This window comes from Herpailurus yagouaroundi, unplaced genomic scaffold (genome assembly GCF_014898765.1).
Source record: "Herpailurus yagouaroundi ecotype Mexico unplaced genomic scaffold, PumYag 159, whole genome shotgun sequence".
Taxonomy (NCBI): domain Eukaryota; kingdom Metazoa; phylum Chordata; class Mammalia; order Carnivora; family Felidae; genus Herpailurus; species Herpailurus yagouaroundi.
Genome location: NW_024412400.1, coordinates 17,499,724 through 17,520,266, shown reverse-complemented (window position 1 = coordinate 17,520,266; position 20,543 = coordinate 17,499,724). Strand labels below are relative to the sequence as shown.

Below are 20,543 nucleotides of genomic sequence, written 5' to 3'. Positions count from 1 at the left end.
GAGCCCAACTTCTCTGTCCTGAGATGGGCATCCCTTCTCCCTCACTTGAATGCCATCTTAGGAAGAAAGCAATGTGGGTGACCCTCCCTAACCCCACTCCTGCTGCTCTTTGGGAGAAAATAGGTTGGAGGTAGAGGACTGAGAGCTTAGAGAGATGGTACCTTTTTATCCAAGGGAGCTGAACAGTGTCCCTGGAGACTTGTTAAAGCTTAGTCAAATTGACATCATAAACTGGTCAATTATTTCCCTCCGTCAACCAGATGGAGGGGACTTAGGGAGGAAGGCAGTGTAATTGAGACCAAATAAAAATACCTCCTTTTTCAACTTCCACTGTAAATTAAACTTTGCAATCAGGAGAGGCAAAATGTGGCTTTTGTGAGTTTGTCTGTGAGCGTTTTCCAGGGAGAATGACCGAGACAGTCATTTCCTCGTCAGAAGAGAATGTGACTCAAAATCCAGAGTCTATGGTTTTGCCAAAGATTTACCAAGGAAATTTGGATGCTTCCTTCCCAATAAAAAGCAAAGGCCTGTGGTTACCTCTATTTTTGCTAGCATATATTCGTATCACATGTGCCATGAAAGAAACCTACAAGATGCACACCAAAGAGCATATGTTAAATTCATGATCTAATGTAATAAAGGGATGGATGTTGAGAGGTCTGAGGCTTTCTCTGGGACAGAACGTTGTAAGTGAACTTGGGGCAGTTGCTTTTCATACAGGACGGTATTCTGAGTCTTGATAGTGGCCATATTCAGAGTGGCTGATGGATAAAATTCTAGGTGTTTTTTCTGTGCCAGGCACGTGTGATACCGGGGTGGCATTCGGGTATCAAGGGCTAGAGTCCTTTATGTATCAGCCTAAAAGGGGAGATTCTTTGAGCCCAAATAAGGACAGCCACTTAATGACAACTTCTCACCATTCACATGGGATTAACTCGCACCTGAACCGTGCTGAAAGAAAGATTGTGTGAACCCATTCGCAGGCTTGACCTTGACAAACAATGTGGTAGTCCCATTGGAAAGGATTGCCTTTTTTTTCCCCCTAAGGGATATTATTTATGTATGGTTGCCCAGATTTGTTAAGTAAACAGAGCCTCAAAGCAGAGGAATAAAATGAGCTCTTGGAATAGGTGGTCTAATATTCATTTAAATGCTCAAGACATTATTCACAGCTTTAATTTGTTGAACACCCACTCTGTACGTGGTACTGAGAGAGATGAATAATACAGGGCTTTTGACCCTAAAGATCTTACCCTAGCAAAATAAAAATAATGCATGTATAAAAGGGCTTTTACGTATGTAGTCATGTGCATTTTCTAGGAGGAATGTTGGAGCTTACTAGCTTTTCAAACAAGCCAGTGACTCGAAAAGGTCAAGAGCAGTTGAAGTTTCAGTCTATGTAATGTAAGCCTGTGCTTTTCGGTGATCATTATTCAGAAAGTTCTGGGATTTAGTCTGCTTTAGGCTAGCCATGATAAATTTATATCCATAAGAAAAACATTCAATTATTTAGCCTATTTTTAGAGTAGCCACGATATCAAATAGGTGTTAGGTGCCAGAGAGACACGTAAGGAAGGCGTAGTACTTGCTCTCAAGGAGTCCGATGAGAACAGAACATGGGGTACAAGCTCTCGCAGAGGTTTGTGCTGAGGGGATGGGGAAGAGGAGAGGCAGCGAAGCTTCTCAAAGAAGTATCCTTTAAGTTGCAGAACATAGACGGAGGGGCTAGTTTTCCTCTTTCCTTCAGCCGGGAAGATGTACGTAAGTTATCCACTTTATTGAGTTAAGGAAGGTGAAAATGAATCATATAGGACTTACTCCTCTTTATAACACTTAGGAAAGGAAAGCTGACTATTGATTACTGGGTAATATGCTAAGTGCTTTCCTAAGAATTATTTGATTTAGTCAACCCTTTAAGATAAAGGAACTGAAGGTAAGAAATTTGTGGACTAGTATCACCCGACTAATTCTTAAAACAGGTTGAGTAAAAGTAGATGTGATCAATTTATTTAGATTACAGGCAGCTCCCAGTTAGATTGGGATTATGTTTTTTTCAAAAGTTGCTTCTTTGCAACCTGAGTTCCAGATTAGTGGTTCTTAAACTTAGGTGTGTATCAGAATCAGAGATCTCATTAAGCAGACTTAGGGGTCCTACTCAGTTTCTGACTTAGTGGGTGTGGGGTGGAACCCTAGAATTGGGGTCCAAAGAACATGGTTCAGTGCTATAAATGAAAGAGATTATTTTTCAGTGTTTAAAATATACTCATGGGGTTCTTGGGTGGCTCATTCAGTTGAACGTCTGACTCTTGGTTTCGGCTCAGGTCATGGTCTCCTGGTTTGTGGGTTCGAGCCCTGCACCGTGCTCTGTGCTGACAGCACGGAGCCTGCTTCACATTCTCTCCCTGCCCCTCCCCTGCTTGCTCTGTCTCTCATTCAAAAATAAAGTTTAAGGAACAATTTTTTAAAAAATGTACTCATGGATTAGTGACGAGCATACTATTTTTCTTGCCATATGCAAACGATCCCTATCCCATTTGATCCTTGCAATTGGGTCTATTCAAGGAAACTGAACCCTTTAGGATGAATATTGAAAACTACCCAAGGTAATAAGTGCTGTTAAGGATATGGAAGAACTGGAATGCATCTGTAGTAGGAGACGGTATGGAGGCTTACCCCCCGCCCCCCCCCATCCAAAAAAACACAACAACATAGAATTAACATGTGTTGCAGCATTTCAATTCCCAGGTGTATTCCCAAAACAACTGGAAGCAGGGACTCAGATTTCTGTTTGCACATCTATGTTCATGAGGGCAGTAACAGTAGCCAAAAGGTGGTAACAGCACACTGGTGTTTACCAGGGACTTGAGGGAGGGGAGAATGGAAAGTTAAAATTTGATGTGTACAGCTTCAGTGTAGGATGATGACGTTCTGGGGATGGGTAGTGGCGATGGTTGTACCACATGGTGAGTGTGCTTCATGTCACAGAATTGTACACTTAAAAAATCATTAAAATGGAAACTTGTAGGTCTATTTTATTTTAGCGTAAAAAATGGACTGGAAGGAGTATTGCACATCTCCTCTGTCTAATCTCCCAAGTCATGGTTGCATAGTCTAGACCGTCTTGTTTGAATGACTGAAACTTAGGATGAATCTACCCCATCGTGGAAAGTAGACCTCTGTTTTAGACATGTCGAATACCACATTTTGAGCCGTTACGGAAACTAACCTTAGAAAAATGATGTGAATGTTGAACTTGCCCAGAAGTTAACCCTTCACATCCAGCCAGGGGGCCAGGCTTCCAGGAAAATAACAGGTCTCCATTTGTCTGAATAGGAAACCATTGTCCATTAAGTTGAGCTCATAGAACATGGCTGCAAGTCAGAGGCTGTCTGATTTGGCATCCCTGATGTCTGTCTCTGACACTTACGGCTAAATTACACTGCTGCTAATTAAATAAACTTGTAAAGCCAGCCTCATACCCTGCCTCTCCGCCTCCATAAAGCAGGGCATTGCCATTTTGGGTAGTTGTCCATATCTATCATCTCAGAATTTCTAACCTTAGGCATAGCTGTTTAACTCAATTAAATGTGACTGAAGTAAACTTGGTTGAAAAACCTAATCGTAAAATAAATACATAGAGTGAAATGCTCAGGGTGATTTCTGTAGCTCAACTTGAGGCTATGCATTTTGGGCAGCATGTGTGGTTCTTGATCATGGCATTTTTCAAAAGAAATCTCTTTTGTCTGAATTACCCTTTTTCAAAGGGGAAGATGGCTCCTGAATTAAATACTCTGCTTTGGCCTTAATAAAAATTTCATCACAGTAAAGTGACCAAGTTTAATCCTTGCAAATGCCATAAACTATATGCTCTAGAAGTATATTAAAAACCAAAGACTATGTTTTAAAAGATAAATTAGGGTCTTAAGTATTAATCTCCTACCCAGTATTTAACCTAATTTGATGTGGTTTTCATTCTTTCTGTGTCTTTCATTTGTTTTACCCAGTAAAATCTTAAAACCAGGAAGGACTTTTATCTAGGAAATACCTCGATGCGTTCCTTAGAATACGGTGTTCTGAGAGATGTCAATTAGTTTTTTTCTCTTCAAGCAAGTCTTGTTTTGTCAGGTAACTATGACAAATTTTGGTTTAAATAAGACTTAAAAAACACAGAAACTATAGGACTTCTAAGAACCTTTACTTTCTAACTTTTACATGGTGAATTGCTGAGAAGAAACTTAAAGAATTAAGTCCTCCACAACATACTCATGGAACCTTTCTCTCCCAGAGACATCTTTTAGAGGTAGGGGAGAATAAAATGGGCTTTGAGAAGGCCCAACTTCCTTCCTAGGACAAATGGAGGAATTAAAGTCTTCAAGCTTTATGGTTTATTAGGTATTCTGTAACCTTGAGAATAGATGGGTTTTCACTTCAGGGTAGAAAGGCATGGGCTGAGAAGCCAAGCCCAGAGTTGCAGTCCCTACTCTGTTAGTTGGCTGGCTGGGTGTCCTCAAACATCTCTGTAACACTGACGCTTCCTCACTGGGTTGGAACATTGGTCCCTCCCATACCTTTCCTCAAAGCATTAAGATGATGCTTTCAAAGTAGCCTTGAAACCATCAAGCACATTTGCAGATCATTGTCCCGAGAATCAGTACAGTTGGAACAACAGCTCTGATACCTTTTCCTTGATTATATTAAGATAAAAAACTTTAAACTACGTTATACTCCATGTAGTCAGAGCGATGTCTAAAAATAACCCTACGTAGAGAACAAATAACATTGGAAGACTTGCAGCCCAGATGTTGACCATATTTTGCTTTGGTAACGGTTTTGGTTGAGTAGTTGTACTTTGTAACTTTCAGTAATTGAAGTACTATTTCTTCTGATCAGCTGTGTTGTCTAGGATTCCTCCATCCCCTGCAGTAGAAGCTCATACTGTGGTGGCTGTTGGTAGCTTTGTGCTGCGCCATGTTCAACACGTTGCTTTTGTCTTGCTTGTTGCAAGGTGTCTAGGTCCCACAACTGCATCCTGGGTTGGAGGGATGGAAAACCTACTTTTTGGAAGGGTTGTGCAAACTGAGCAAGGGAGGCCCTTCTCAATAAAATTGTCCTCACAATTCATTGGCCAAACTTTTGTTTTATGACCACCTCTCGATTAGGGTGGCTTGGAAAATCAAGTGTGTTTCTGACTAACTGCACATAACGCTTTAAGTGTGGTCCTGCTCAGGTTTGAGAACCACTCAAAGAATAGGTATTTAATTATTTCCCAGACCTTCCACCTTCTCAAGAAACCTGCTGGGCTATTCGTAGAAAGATCCAGTCACTGATGAGTCATGTGAGAGGCAGAATGTTCTATGATTTTCTTTTCTATCGGTGAAAAGCATCTCTTGACATCTGGGGACAAAAGCCCAGTGGGAACCGAGTAGGACCTGGAGGAGGTTCTGCCAGCCGACAGCTGTGGCCGAGGATAAATTTTAGCCTAAAAATCTGGATAGTGTTGCTCTCCTGATGAATGGCTGTTACAAGGGGTTAAAAAAATTGCAGATGAGCCTTCAATGAAAGTAAAATTAAAGTCATTTATCCCAGATCATTTGGAAATATCAACTTCCTTCTTAAAGAAAGAAAATATAATAAAGCCCTTTCATAAAGATATAAAATATTTAACATGTGACTTCTGCTTTGTACCAACATCCCCTCTTAATGGTCCCATTATTTTGTTGTGTTTAACTCCAATGAAAAATTTAGGAGGAAGGATGGGCAAATGGTGAACCCAAATCAGGATTCCCCCCCCCCCTCCAAATCTGTGATTACATCACTGGCCCATTTATATTGTAAGACATTTTTACGATATAAGCATTTTTTCATTTGGACAGCAACCATAATAAATTGAAATAAAATTCAGTCTTGATTGATGTTGTAAGTGTCATGTACGGGGCAAGTGCCATCTATTAAGTGTGGTTTGCCAGGGCAACAATAAATAGTAGCGTTTGAATGTTTTTCTTATTAAGGAGAAAACCGGTCAGTAACGTGGGTTTTGTGGACCCCAAGGCCTGCGGTAAATGGAAAATGCCTGCCGCCATGTGTGACTCCTTCCCTGGCTTTAGGACAAAGGTGGTCTGAAGGCTGCAAGAACGGGTTTTTTTTTTTTTTTTTTTTTTTTAAATTAGGATCAACTATTACAGTTTGTGGAATGAAAGCGAGAGGCTGATTACAACATAATGGAGTGTACCGTATTCATCTCTTTGAAATATGACCTCACCCGGCCTTTTCCATTTTACAATCGATTCTCTCATTCCCTTAATGAACCTTTGCGTTCATGAGTCTTCCTTGGAAGTATGCACATGAAATATTGCTGGAGCAAAGAATAATTGTCTGCCAAGTAAGTAAGAACAAAGTGCCTCTCTTGTCGTTTGGTTCAATAACATTAGAAACTGTTAATGCATCATGTTGGGCACCGTATTGTTTTGCTTAATAATTATCTAATTTGCCAAAGCTTGCTTTAAAAAATGTTTTTTGAAAGCTGGCACAATAGAGTCGTTTGCCTGTTTCTCTAAAGATGGGAGGAGAGGCTGATGTAAATGCATTTAAACACAATTTTTGTCCTTAAAAGTGTTGCCAGGCAGGTCTAATTTGGGCAAAGTAGCACATCGGGTTTGAGCAGATACTGTGAAAGGGTGTAATAAAACTGAAGGGAATAGTTATTGCTTGTAACAGAAAGGAATGCAAAACAAGAAGTATAATTCTTGGGTTTTTGAGTAATAATCCATTTGCATGATTTGGAATGCATACATACGAGGCTCATTGATCCAGTATTGGAAGACAATAGGATAGATTTTACATAACCCAAGACTTAAAATATATTCGAATCTCCTCTTTTTTCCCTCCACCAGGAGGAATTAAACTGTGCTCTCTTAAATGTTAGGTATGTGATTCTGTGTAAAGTTGGCAAAAAAGTTGGCGTGAATGGCATGAAAAAGGAAACCACAGGACTGAACTGTGATCGCACTTGTCCACGACATAAAAATTTCAAAGGCTTGTCCTTTCTCGGGAAGCAGGGCAATAGGACTGTCAGTGTGTGCCTGGCCGTTTAAATTGAGCCCGGGAATATTACAGGTGGACGCAAACCAGTGGAATTAGGAAATTCTTCACAGAAAATAAAAAGGAGATACAAGCAGTGATCCCTACTTGTACGGGGCCCCTATCTGAGATCAGGGGAATAAGAGCCCAGAAATCTAAGCCTATGGGAAGAGTAAAAAGAGCCACATAAGTGCAAGGCTACCAAAGCCTATGGTCATCAGTTCTTGAAAACCTATATAAAGTGTAAACCATGCTCATGTTTGATGATCGTGAATAACATGCCAAATACTGGTCTGGCATATCTGTTACCTCCTTTCTTGGTCTAAATCTCCAGATGCTTAGTTAGGTTTCCTTCAGGGAGCTTTTTCTGACTGGCAAGGAGAGGAAGTAATTCCTCTTTGATCTCACTTTCTTGGAAGTACTTGAAAACTATACAAGCATGAGGCCTTTATGTATAGTTGACGGTTTATTGAGCATATTTGCTCATCAGGCGCTAAATGTTTCTCCCTACGTTTTCGTCTAACCCCCTACATAGCAGATACTATTATCTATTTCACTGAGCTGCGGGAGGGTTAAGTAGCTTGCCCACGTTCCTACAGCTGGCAAGTAGCAGATCTAGAATTGGAGCACAGAATGATCTGTCTCCAGAGAGCATGAGCCCTGATTCCCCAAACACCTCTCCTTTAGTTAGGTTAGGTGTTTTTGTTGTTTGTTTGTTTTGTTTTTTTCAGTGGATATGGCATGCCTCCCTACCTAAACTCTAAACCCTTCTAGAGAAGGTAAATGAATCATTTTGTCCACACTCACCTCAGCTGGAGCCAGTTCTTTCCCAGTTTTGGTCCACTTTACAAAAGATACACCACTCACTCTCCTGAATCTTGTCGGGGCTCATTGGTAGGGCATTGAGGTCTAGACCTGTTGAGGGCCATCTGAAGTGATTGAATTGGGTCGTGTGTTGAATTTCTGAACTTAAACACATTGTAGAATCGATGGAGAATGATGAGGTGATTCAAGTACTTCCCCTCTTGTCTTCTGATAAAAAGAATGGTTGTCTCCTGGTTTGTCTCTAGCAGAAAATGACATGGTCCTCGAAGGAATGTGTGACCTGTGTGTTTGAAATAAAAATATTGAAATCCTACCTTCGGTAAATGTAATTTTGCTTATTGGTTTGACAGTGAGGACTGACCATGCTAATTGGGTTATATTGTGGGTATTTATGTGAATTGTATGCTCCAAATTTGTAGTTGAGAGGTTTTAGTCAAAGTACAAAGTGCAGATGAGATCAAAGTATTTCATCATCCTTACATGGGGAAAGGTGTTTTTAATTAACTTACAAATCTTTGAAAGTGTATGGAGATAAATCAAAGGTCTCTGAGCAAGAGTAATAGGAATAATTAAGTCATTTAAGTCTTAGAAACATGATTTAGATGCTTCCAAAGTTTACTGAAAAATTTAAAGCTTCACATCACTAAAAGGTTCTAATAAAATTCTTACGTGCAACATCTATAAGAATTTTTTCTTAATTTTTTTTTTTAATGTTTATTCATTTTTGAGACAGAGACAACATGAATGGGGGAAGGTCAGAGAGAGAGGGAGACACAGAATCCGAAACAGGCTCCAGGCTCCGAGCGGTCGGCACAGAGCCCGACGCGGGGCTCGAACTCACGGACCGCGAGGTCATGACCTGAGCCGAAGTCGGACGCCCGACTGACTGAGCCACCCGGGCACCCCAAGAATTTTTAATATTCAATGTTAAAAACAGGGTAATGATAATAATTTAATGGAAAATAATAATTTTTCACAGTAGGACAACCTTTTGACCATAGGAGATACCAGTCGAATGAGGCATGGTGGTAAGAAGTAGGATGGGACTATAAACCTACAAATACACAGAGACAAAATTCTGAAGTAGGTCACTGGAACACAGTAACTGCCGTCCGGTGATTCAGAGCTTCTCCAGAACATACTGTGTTCGTGGCTGTGTGAATGACACCCATCTCTGGAAGCATTCAAACGATTTGGCATCTATGCTGAACCTTTGTTCAGAATCTCTCCGATGTTCTGGGCAGGTGATCTTACCAGGTTTAAACAGAATGGGCTGTAAGAGCCCAGGGACACCCTGATTGATCAGGGTGATTTGCTTTGTGACTGAGCCCAGGATTACCAGCCAAGGTTCAGGCTCTTCCAGCCCTTTTCCAAGCCGAAACAAGTCTTCTGTTAAAATGAGAGTATAATGCATCAGGTTACACACATTAAATCTATGTGGTCTTTTGTATCACAATTATACCTTAATAAAGCTGTTATTTTTTTTAAAAAAATGAGAGTGTAACTGGGGGAAAGTGGCAAAGTGTTATCTTTTTTCTTTTTTTTCAAATATTTCTTAGTGTTTATTTTCGAGAGAGCGAGAGCCAGAGAAAGCGTGCAAGTGAGAGAGGGACAGAGGGAGAGAGAGACACAATCTGAAGCAGGCTCTAGGCTCTGAGCTGTCAGCACAGAGCCCGACGCGGGGCTTGAACTCATGGAACACGAGATCATGACCTGAGCAGAAGTTGGAGGCTTAACCAACTGAGCCACCCAGGTGCCCCATTTAAAAAAAAAAAAGAAAAAATGTGTTTAATGTTTATTTTGGTGAGGTTTCTTTTTTTTAATGGCATAAAGTAACTGAAAATTACCAGTAATGATGGACCGTTGGAAGAAAGTCAGTAAATTAATGTTAATGGATCACCTCTTAAGAGGAGAGAATTTTATACTAAATCTGTTCAGGCCCTTGATACTCCAGAATCAAGGGATATATCCTCTTTCTGATAACTTCTCAGGGCATGGCCAGTAAAGGGAGCTATATTTTAAGAAGCATCAATGTTTTGTGTTTGGGAAGATAAAAACTGACATTTATTTACCATGCATTTTATTTATTTTTTTTTAAAAAATTTTTTTTTCAACATTTATTTATTTTTGGGACAGAGAGAGACAGAGCATGAACGGGGGAGGGGCAGAGAGAGAGGGAGACACAGAATCAGAAACAGGCTCCAGGCTCTGAGCCATCAGCCCAGAGCCTGATGCGAGCCTGACGCGGGGCTCGAACTCACGGACCGCGAGATCGTGACCTGGCTGAAGTCGGACGCTTAACCGACTGCGCCACCCAGGCGCCCCTACCATGCATTTTAAAAGAGACTTTGGACTTGGGGAAAAAACAAACATTTTTGCTACTGTCCTGTATAATATTTCTCGTAAGATGGACTACAAAACAGGAGTTAGGTAGGTACTCAAGTCACCAGTCCTAGAAGGAAGAAACACACTTCGAAGGAATGCTGCTACTCTGTAATTGTTGTATCCGGTCATGTTTGAAGTCAGATTACCAAGTTAGCCTCAACTTCCAGGTGTTTAGTGGAATCAGTCGTTTTCCTTACGGTGGGGAAAGTCGGATGTTAATTCCAAAACACTCAAAATGCTGGAATGCTTTACTCTGGCATTTGTTAACCCAATGGGGACTATGGCTGAGCAAGTTCTTTAACTTTCCTCACCCCTAAAGGGGGAAAGATCGCAGTATTTGGGGGATCAAATGGTGGTGTGTTAGTCTGTGTGTTCATCTGAGTCCTTGGAGAAGCAGATGCCAAAATGGGATCAAGTATGCAAGGATGGGCCCAGGAGACCTGCCTGTGCTCAACCATGGGGAGGGAGCTAGGGAACACCAGGAGAGCCGGGGTCTGCGGCGAGGCACAGCAGACCCCACGGCAGTCAGAGGGGGGAAGGCGTGTAGACCTCCGTACAGTCCAAGGAAAGCTCAGCACAGCAGCTGGGGGCTTTGGGACTGGAATGTTCTGGTGGCTGGTGGTCTGTGAGGTGCAGTCAGTGACCCAGAACAGTTGAAAGGGTCTGGCAAGGGGCAGGTACCTGGTTTCGGTTTGCATTGCTCTTTATGTTTTGAGTCCTGGCTCTTTCTTCCATGGCTTCAGTTTAGTTTGTTTTCTTAAGCTTTACTTTGCTCTCCTCCATTTAAAAAAATAAAAAAAAATTAACCAAAGCCTGTACCACCTTGTCGACTTAGAGAATGGTGAATCTCTGACTTTCTTCACAGATGGTAGAGTGAAAAGCCATCTCTTCCTTGTATTGGACCCTTGGGGGTTCCTGATTTGGTAGCTTCCAATGTGATTACAAGGGTAGTAAAAATGAGTTTCTAAAATACAAATCCAATTATATCTGTTTTTTTTTTTTCCTCACCGTTGTCTTAAGGCCAAACGTAACCTTTTAGCACACCATGAAAACTTCTGCTTACTTCGTGTCTGACCACATCTGTTCTCACTTGGCTCATCTTTCTGCTCCAGTGATAGTGGTGATGTTACTCAGCATTCATGGACTGACTCACTCCTCTCTGCAGCCTCCTGCTCTTTGGGGATGGAAATGGACATTGCTCTGGGCAGAGCAATGCTGTGGAGGGGGGCGGGGGGATGACTGGGGCATGCCTTGGGACAACCTCTCTCTCTCTCTCTCTCTCTCTCTCTCTCTCTCTCATTTTTTTTTTTTTTTACACGGGAAAAAAGGATAGTTTAAGCTGTTGAGCATGTAAGCATTTTGTCCCTTGCCCTTCCTTCCTTCTTGAGAGAGACCACAAGATTGAGGAAGAATCCCACCTTATAGGGATTGTAAACCATAGACATTGATAGAGCCTACATCCTTAAAAGTATCATTGATCAGCTGTACCAGCCAAATATACCTCTTGTCAGATTTCTTCCATGAATTTGGTTAATATCTACCTATACTGGCTAGTGAGGTTTTTTTGTTAGAAATGTAAGCTTGCGGGCACCTGGGGGGCTCAGTTGGTTGAGTGGCCTACTCTTGATTTCAGCTCAGATCATGAGCTCACAGTTCATGAGTTCAAGCCTTATGTTTAGCTCTGTGCGGACCGTGTGGAGCCTGCTTGGGATTCTCTCTCTCTCTCTCTCTCTCTCTCTCTCTCTCTCTCTCTCTGTGTGTGTGTGTGTGTGTGTGTGTCTGCCCATCCCCTGCTGTCTCTTTCTAAGTAAGTAAACTTAAAATGGTAATCTTGACTATTTCACCATAGTTGTATTTCACATCTCAAAACCTCTAAGATGTGATGTTTTTTTTTAATTGTGGGTTTCCTTGTCTAGACAAGATAGTGAACTGACATTTCTTCTTCGGTTTACTATGTTCAAGGCATAGAGTTAATCCCTGAGACACAGAGATAAAGTCCCCAGTGCCTTTTAGAAAATAGGTACAACTTAACAAAAAATAAGACTGAAGGAAGGAATTGTTGATAAACCCTACAGAAAGGGAACCTAATCAAGGCGGAGAGGGTGTTGTGGATATCTGAGTATAAAAACAGCCAAGTGGAAAGATTGAGTGATGGTAGTTGAGTATGTGCAATGTTCTGGAAGCCAGAGGGAGCACACCGTATTCAAGGAAGCAAAAGAAGTTGAGCATAGTTAGTGGCTAGAGCTGAAAGAAAACCGTGGTTAAGTGATAGAGAGGAATAGGAAAAAGGAGGCCTTGCAGCTGATCAGGAGTTTGGATTTTATTGGCAGTGTTGAGGATTAAGCTGGGATAGGTTAAAGAGGATTGTGCCGCCCCATTTGTGCTGTAACAAGCTTGCCGTGGCTAGTAGCTGGACAATAGGATGTATTTAGTGGAGAGGATTGTCAGATTCCAGGGAGAGATACTGGAGTTTTGAGATCTAGTTACAGCAGTGGGTTTGGAGAAGAGTGGGTGGGAACTAGTGTTTGGATTGACTGGGTGTCAATGACGGTGGCAGAAGGAAAAGCCAGAATGTGTCCTAGATTTTTGGCTTAGACAAAAAAAGGTATTACTAACACTCGGTGAGAATGTAGATGCAGCTTGGAGCATAGGAATCACATTTAGCATTAACCATCTCTGTTGGATTGGGTTTAGTGAAGGAAGAGAAGGAGATGAATTTTGTATGGGGTGAATTTGAGAGGCCAAAAAATCATCAAGTGAAGAAAAGCAGTTGGAGTATTTGGTGCTGAGCTGGAGATACTCAGAATTACTCATTGAGTTGGCCAGTATTTATGGAACACCCACCATGGGATACGTATTGTACTAGGCACTGGTGTGTCAGTGGCAGTTGAATCCACAAGAAAAGGGCCATGGGCAAGCCCCTGAGGACCCAGAATATTAAAGGGTGACTGTGGTAGTTTTCAAACTTTAGTATCAGAATCCCCTGAAGGACTTATTACGACGAGTTGCAAGCTTCCACCCCAGAGATTGGATGCAGTAAATCTGAATTAAGGGCCAGGACTCTGCATTGGTAATGCTTCTGGTCTAGGGCTACACTCAAAGTAGACTGGAAAAGGAAGTTGGCTGTAGAGGACTGAGAAGGAAGAACTAAAAGGGATAGGGAAGAAAACAGAAGTTTTGAAAAGGAAGCAATAGGCCTGTTAAACATGGGTGACCGCGCAAAACAGTCAAACTAAATAAAAAACATGTGCATTTGGTAAATTGGACAAGAGAAGCCAAGCAGGTGGATGAGGAAGACGAGAGTAATGTGAGTAGTAAAGACAGATGGGATAATGTGGTAAGTCAACCTAAGAAATTTGCCTTCCTTCAAGTGGCTCACTCAGTTAAACATCTGACTCTTGATCTCAGCTCAGGTCATGATCTCAGGGTGGTAAGTTGAAGCCCACATGAGGCTCATTAGGGTGTGGAGCCTGCTTAAAAAAAAAAAAAAAATGCTTCTCTCCCAAATAGACTTTGAACACATCAATTCCCCAAATTGCTTGGGTGGAGTAGATGAACTGTACTTAAATGAAAAGGTTCTTATGGGAAGTGTTTGGTAGGCAAATAGTTTACTATTTAACTATAGTAAAGTTAACCACATTTGTTTTTAGCAACATCTCTCCGTGTTGCTACGCAAACGAACTTCGCACATCGCTACTGAAATCCACTGAGCAATGATTGCCAAAATTAATTGACAACGACATAACTTTTTGTATGACAGCCTTAGGGGCGACCAGTCCAAGAACACCCCTTGGAAATAATTCCTCTGCAACTTTGAAACTTACCTTGGATTGTGGAAGTCACTGAGGAGGAAGGTCTCATACCTTGATCCACCTCCCAGAAAAGCTTGGGATTTCAGTGGGATCCTTTGGTTCAGTGTAGGATTATGCGTAAGTCAGAGACGTCAGGCAGCCTATCTGTGCAGTATTACAGTATATTGTAAGTCTTTGAATGGATGGTAGACACCTTGGAGAAAAACTGACTCTTGTCCAGGTATTTGGTCTCCTGGAGGTATACTTTGATTTTTATCATTGGAATGACTTAAAGCATTTCTTAAATTCTTCTTCTAAAAGGTGTCTGATGTAAAAGATAACCTATGTAACATACAGTAGCTATATATTTTAGTGTTATTTATTGCAAACACCTTTCTTCTTTAAAAGACCTAGCCGAATCTATACTAGAAGAGATTGCAGTTACCATACGCTCTGTACCTTGAAAGCCAATACGCGCACAGCTTCTGTCAAGGAAAATCAATGAAGCAAGAACCTTAACAATTGGGATCTCCTCATTGATAAGACTAATACTTCTTGTATGTGGCTCACTTCGACATAATGAACAAAATTCAGCTGCTTTGCTTTGGAAATGGTTTTCTGCAGAGCAGAAATAAGGTCAAATCAAGGACCTTCTTGAGAGGAGGATAAATCGACTGGAAAAATATAGGCCTTGACTAACTCTAAAATTCTATAATTCTGGACAAGTAACCAGACCTATATTTTTGGGCAAAGAGCACCGTTAATTCACATCATACAGAAGATCTAGGGAGAAAAAATGAAAAAGGAAAGACTTTGACCTATACTGGTCCTCAGTCTCTGTCTTTACTTTCTGGTGATGTAAACTATCAATATTAACAGAACCAGGTGACTCATTGTTAGTTTGAGTAAGATGTCAAGTTTTACCCAGTGTCTGTGCCTTGACCCACCCTACCTTCCCATAGCCTTCACCTGTCCGTGTGCTGTCCCCCACCCTGATGTAACCGAATCCTCATTTCTCCGTGTGTTTCTTAAAAGGATGCAATGGACGTGCATGCTGTTAATATCGATCCCTATCGATAAGTTAGATGTTCTATATGTTACATATGTCTAACATATCTATCTAGAGATGTTCTACGTGTTAGAAACGTCAGAGCATTTTTACAAAGAGTATGTTTTTCATGATAACTTTGCAATCGTGATGGCCTGTTTATAGAGAAGGGGGAGCAAGTTTACAAGAGGGTGAAGGCCAATAAGTGGTAAACTAGGGTCATCTCAGGATTTATGCTACAAATTTTCTATTCCAGACTCTTACTTGCCTGTGTCTCTCCTCACTGTGCTACGGGCACTTACTTATACATTTATTCACTAAAAAAAAAAAAAAAAAAAAGATGACCGAGCATCTATTCTATAATGTATCTTTCTACAATCTGAATTAGCACATACACAGTAAAACAGAAGAGTGACATTAAGGAAACATGGTGGTCATCTTAATTTTTTTTTTTTCCCTCAGCACGTTGACGTTTAATATTTTAAAGTTGACTAACAGCTAAATGTAACAAGCTATGAGGAAGTGGGTTTTGCACATGGTGCCAATTTCCTATATTCTTCCTGATTTGGTGTGAGTATGTCTTCTGGCTTAGAAACGTTTATTCTCATCTTCATCTTTTCACATTTTTACTTTGTCTCTAAGGCTCAGTTTTGTTTTTTTTTTTAATTTTTTTTTTAACGTTTATTTATTTTTGAGACAGAGACATCGCATGAACGGGGGAGGGTCAGAGACAGAGGGAGACACAGAATCTGAAACAGGCTCCAGGCTCTGAGCTGTCAGCACAGAGCCCGATGCGGGGCTCGAGCTCACGGACCGCGAGATCGTGACCTGAGCCGAAGTCGGACGCTTAACCGACTGAGCCACCCAGGGCACCCCTCTAAGGCTCAGTTTTAATGTGTTCTCAAATGTACTCCCAGCTACTACTTTTTATGAGCTAAAGTCCTTCCATGTTTTGTTTTGTTTTTTAATTTATTTTGAGAGGGAGTATGAGCAGGGGAGGGGCAGAGAGAGGGGGAGAGCGAGAATCCCAAGCAGGCTTCATGCTGTCAGCATGGAGCCCGATGTGGGGCTCTAACATCCAAACCAAGGGATCATGACTTGAGCCAAAACCAAGAGTAGGTCACTTAACTGACTGAGCCACAGGTGCCCCTTAAAGTCCTTTTATACATGACAGTTTCATTTACTAGGAATTCATCATGTCTTTTAACTGTGACGCTATTTTTTTTGAGATTGTTTTGTTTGTGCTCTGGTTACAAGGTTCATACATATTGAATGGTCTCCACTGACCTAGTTTGTTCTATCCCCTTCTGATTTTGTGCTGTATAATTTTGTAGGGCATAACGATTTTAATAACGAGTATATGGCATTTGCATAAATGCCTATATTTGTGGAGTAAATAATGAATATGCATATGTGTCGTTGTTATCTATAAGTGTATGTATTCACCACAGTAAAGTGTCTAACTTCCATACCTTTCCCCGAAATATGTCTCACAGAAGTAAATTGTTGGCTTTCAGTTCCATGTAGGAATTAGGGAAAAGCTACCAGGTACTAGGTACTTGATTTAATTCTCAGAGCCAATGTAAATCTGGGTCTTTCCATCTCAATTTTTGGCCAAGAATTTGAACCTAGGGCAGTCTGACTATGTAACTCTTGATTTTGTAACGTGTAACCTGTCATTTTCCATTTTTTTTAAAAGCTAAACATTGAATTTCGTATTATAAAAATTATTCGCTGTCAGTCTAGAAACTGGGGAGGGAATGCTGGCAAAAAAGTTACATTGTTTGCCTTTCTACCATCCCTTCAAAGACTTTCTAGTCAGTTTTACTGCTGCTTCCCTCGGGTCCAGTCTCTTTAACACTAATGTTGAAAGCTTTTTATTCTAAACACTCTAATAATGAAACTGCCGAGCAGAAATTCATTTTAAGAGAAACACAAAAATAACCATATGACATACAATGATCAAATATAAATGAGCTTTGCAGTTTCTCAGGACCCACAGCCTCTGCTTATGTAAACGGGAGCCATGTCGGATCAAATAATGCTAGCTGCTGTGACAGATACCTCCCTGACTCCCTCAAATCTAAATCTCCGAGAAATGGAAGAAAGGTTGGCCACTCACCTAACAGCCCAACCTTGGTGCTCTTGGTCCGACAGCTCTTGCCAAGCTTGAATTCAGAAGCCTCCATTTCCTTCCGTTTGCAACCCTTCAGTTGTCGATGTATGGGTCTCAGGTAGAGCTGGAGATGGCCTCCGTTGTAGCCAACTAGAGGCAGAGAAGACCAGGGAGAGTGGGGAGGGTTTTCTGTGGAGACCCCAAATGACAGACATCACTGCTGCCCCGTGACAGTGGCTAAAGCTCGGTCATGTGGCTACTTAGAGCCACAAGGAATCTCCTCGGTGCGCCCAAAGGAGGAAGAACTACTAGCCTGTGAGCACCTAGCCAGTTTCTGCCGCAGGGTTGACATAAGTTCTTTAACAGCTCAAGTTTTACGTCTAAAACTATTGCTTCCAGCAGAATAAATTTCTCCACGGCAAGCTGTGATAAATGTTATGACTTTATATTTTATTTTACAGCACCTCTGCTCCATTCCTGCTAAATTGCCTTACTGCGTTTCATTATGGGCACTAATGATGAATTAAGTTGGACTGCTTAATAATTAAAAGTATCTCTAGGATAAAACCGTATTTTCTCTAGGAGGAAATCTACTTGGCTTTGTTCACAGCTATAGGATTCGGTGTAAGAATTAGAATTCTTTAGAAATGAATGCACAGACCTCTCGGTAAGTGACATTGACAGGGTTTTTCAGCTTGTTTGATAGTAGGGTAACTTGTATAAAAGTGGGTGCCTGAGTGGCTCCGTCAGTTAAGCATCCAACTTCAGCTCCGGTCATGGTCTTGCAGTTTGTGAGTTCGAGCCCCGCATCGGGCTCTGTGCTGACAGCTCAGAGCCGGGAGCCTGCTTTGGATTCTGTGTCTCCCTCTCTCTGTTCCTCCCCTGCTCATGATCTTTCTCTCAAAAATAAATAAAGAATTAAAAAAAAAAATTTAAAAAAAAAAAAGAGTGGTATGAACTTTCAAGAATAACTTTGGGAATACTAACCCTTAGATGAACAATCATGTTCAAAGGATAACTTTAGGAACAACCATTATCTTATGCATATTTGGAGAAAGTTGGAGAAGGAATAGTCCAATGGATTGGGATGAAGCATAGGTATTCCCTAACGTCAGAGTAGTTCACCACTCTGTTATTTGTTTTTGCTATAAAGTGTAGTGTCTTGACATAGTAAAAATTTGATGACACTTCAACCATAGATTGACATGTTCCTCCATAGATGACATCCATCTGTGTTCCTCCCTAGATGACATCAGAGGATCCGTGTACCAGATTGGGGGTTAAAATGTGTCATTGGGGTGCATTTTTCTGAAAAGAGGGTCTATAGCTGTTTATTACATTGTCAAAGCATCTTGTGGTACTCCCCCCAAGGGCTTAGAACCTGCTGAAGTAAGGAGACTTGAATGTTAAGATTGGCAAAAACACAGAGCATATGGTTGCTTTAGTAAAGAAGTTCAAGTCTATAGGCTAGAAGATATTCCAGAATGCTAAACAGCATGAACATGGGACCTTAGAACCATTTTTAGTAACATTTATGCATGGACCTATTCATCAAACATTGAGTGCCTTTTCCATGCCACATGCTGTGCTTGAATATTCTAATGGATGAAGGGAGAATTGCTACACATTTGAAAATGAAGGAGAGTGGTCAGGAAACAGGGCTCTATACTGGCATCTGAGAGCTTAAGTATGGGCCCTGGGTGTATCCAAGGGTTCAAAGCCCACTTACATTTATCTGTATCGTCTTGGGTGGATGGGGGAACCTCTCCATACCTCCGTTTATTTTATTTTTTTTATAAACAGAGGATAATGTACCTATGTCTTCGTGTTGTTAGGAAGAATAAATTAACAATACACATAAATACCTAGTGTGATGGTCCATGCATAGGAAATCTCAACTAGTGGTAGTTGGATTTGATGTCCCTTTAAACATTATAGCTGTCGGGTATAAGATTGAATTAGGCTTACTATTGGGTGGCACTGGGGGTAGGATGGAAACTGAGTTATGGGAAGGCACAGTTCAGCTTAATATAGAAAATCTTGTAATAATTATAGAAACAGATAAAAAAAGAACCAGGGCACAGGGTAATGAGCTCCATCACTGGGAGTATTTAAATAGAAGAAGCCACCACTTCTCAGGGGAAGAGAAAAATCCTTATAAGATTAAACTAAGTTGCCTCTGACATGTCTTCTAAAATTAGTATTCCATTAGTGTTTGCAATAACTGTCGTATCGGTGGTAGTTACAGAAGGAACTGAAATCTGGTTTTGGTGCTGTGTCTCAACTTCTCTAGGAAAAACAGGTCTTCAAAGAGTAGAACTCATTAAATGTCTCAACTCTAACAAACGACTGGAAGTCAGTCAGGAAAATTATCCCATACGGATATGACTTCTTTTAAGAATGCTTCACTCGTGGAGGTCTGAGTGACAGTATATTAGGTAGGGATTGGCTTCACAGAGGGTTTTCCCACTAGTCTTAACTTCAATTTATAGACAACTCTATAAGGAGTTTATTTATTTATTTATTTATTTATTTATTTATTTATTTAGAAATACATAAATTTATGTATTTCTTTGTAGAACACCAAGGTTGAAATTAAATGAATACTATATTTGAAAATATTTACAAACGCAGTTTCCCTTGTCTATCACATTTAGTAGAACACAATAAGTCAGGAAGTAGCTGGCCAAAACGAAATCACAGATTTTAAAGTAAAATGCCAGCCTATCGATTAAGCAGTCGAAAACAAAAACAAAACAAAAAAGACAAAAGAAACTAAGTCTGCCATGGACATAGGTCCTCCGTGGTCCCATATTTTTAACGTTGGAGAAGTTTCAAGATGAATGATCAGGTCAGTAACTAAAAATGCATAAAGAAACCTGGAAGTAACGTAAGGGGATGGATGTCCAGCCCATAACAGTACTCTGGCGTCACCTAGTAACGTGGCTTTGCTTACTATCTCCTAGCGATAGAACCATTTATTTTGGAAATGAAATCTGCTTTGTAGAGCTCTTTGTAAGTCCAGCTTGTCTGTATCTATGCCATGTGAAGCAGGCAGAGGTCTGTCAGATGCGAAGGTAGTGACAGCCACAGGGAGATACATTGGCATGCTGGAGACCATGCCAGCCACGCAGGGGACAGTGTGGTCCATGACATTAGTTATACAATGTTAGAAAGGCGGGGGGGGGGGGGGAGGGGGATCCGAGATGCCATCATCCCAAAGCCTATGTCATTCTGTCGTCTATAGGCCCCAAAATAATGTAGTTCAGGGATCTAAGGCATGGAATGCTGAAATGCTTTA

At 41.0% G+C, this 20,543-nt stretch overlaps 1 protein-coding gene across 6 annotated transcripts in view; it reads left to right on the top strand.

Annotated features, from left to right (window-relative positions):
- RARB (retinoic acid receptor beta) overlaps positions 1–20,543 on the top strand; it is a 771,689-nt gene that overhangs the window by 72,786 nt on the left and 678,360 nt on the right. The gene's annotated exons all lie outside the window — the stretch shown is intronic.